A 1,337-nucleotide genomic window follows, 5' to 3' on the forward strand; every position below is an offset into this window, starting at 1 on the left:
GAACCCACTGCTCCCTTTTGCAGTCTTTGGTCTGGCATGTGGCCCCGGGGTGGCTCTTGGTATTCCTGAGAATCTCCAATCCCAGAAAAGGCTCTGATGGGGCAAGAGCTCCTCCAGAACAGCTGGATCGGTATGGGTCTCCCCAAAACCAATCAGAGCCTCAGAGCCTGACATTGACCCAGGCCTCCTGATCTTACCCCATCCTCCATCCAGGAGGGGGTGCTTGAAAGATCTAGAAGTGATCCTAGCTACCTGTTTTACTTGCTGATGCTGCAAAGGATCCACACGGACCTTTAGGAGAGGTCTTTGGGGTGACCCTTGCCTCTGTACCAGGACTTCCTTGGAGGAAACCTCTGAAAGGCAGAGGGCGGGCCCCTCCAAGCACACAGCCCCACTGATTATCAGGCCTGACAAGAGAATTTGTATTCTGAGCCATACACCCTCACCCCCCTCCCATTTGCTCAGCCTCTGTCCTTATCTCAGTAGCATCTCTGTAGGACTCCTTGGGGTGACTCCCTGCCATGAGAAACATTTTCCAGAGGGTTTTCCTCCTGGGGTGACTAGTTTTGGAATCCCTGAGTCACTTCAATTTCCAGGGAATCCTTGGGGGTGTGGGGAGATGGGGGTGGCAATGGGGAGGATGCTGGAGGTGAGAGCAAAGGAAAGTCTGCCCAGCACCTGACATCAAGGGTGCCTCCCAGTGTGTCCTCACCTGCCTGGGCCTGACCTGGCAGGCAGAGGGGACCTGCTGAGAGTCCCACCCTTGTGTCCCTGGGAAGAGAGATCAGTACCCAGTAGGAAAGGGAAGGGAAGATATGATGGAATACCCTCCCACCACTGGCCAGGAAAGGCTCTTTGGGCTTGCAGAAAGCTATACTACAGCTGTCTTGTCCTTACTCAGAAAGACATTCAAATCCTCACTTGCTGCCTTGAAGTCTTGCCCCTATCTCTGATCAGCTCTTAACCTTGGGCCCTTTTTGGTCCTTTCTCCTTATTTGTAGAAGTAGGAGGCGGGGACTAGGAGTGTAACCTGGATGGCTACGAAAGTGCCAACCAACTTAGCCGCTCTGGACCTCAGCTCCTGAAATACTCCTGAAACCATAGGATTCAGCAGAGTTTATTGAAGCTTCTCTGCACTCATTTGATGTGAGGTGGGGGCACTGGTGGTTAAAATGCTGACATACCTCTGCCCTTGCTGCTAAACAGATGATATCCTCAGCCCTACAACCTCCCTGGAATCCTGCATCTAATTCAGGCAGGCACCTCCAGACCACTGTAGGACTGCATAGGGTCCTACAGGCTGTGGTAGAGCACTTTGTGAGTGATAATGGTACTGG

This window comes from Pteropus alecto, unplaced genomic scaffold (genome assembly GCF_000325575.1).
Source record: "Pteropus alecto unplaced genomic scaffold, ASM32557v1 scaffold335, whole genome shotgun sequence".
Classification (NCBI taxonomy): domain Eukaryota; kingdom Metazoa; phylum Chordata; class Mammalia; order Chiroptera; family Pteropodidae; genus Pteropus; species Pteropus alecto.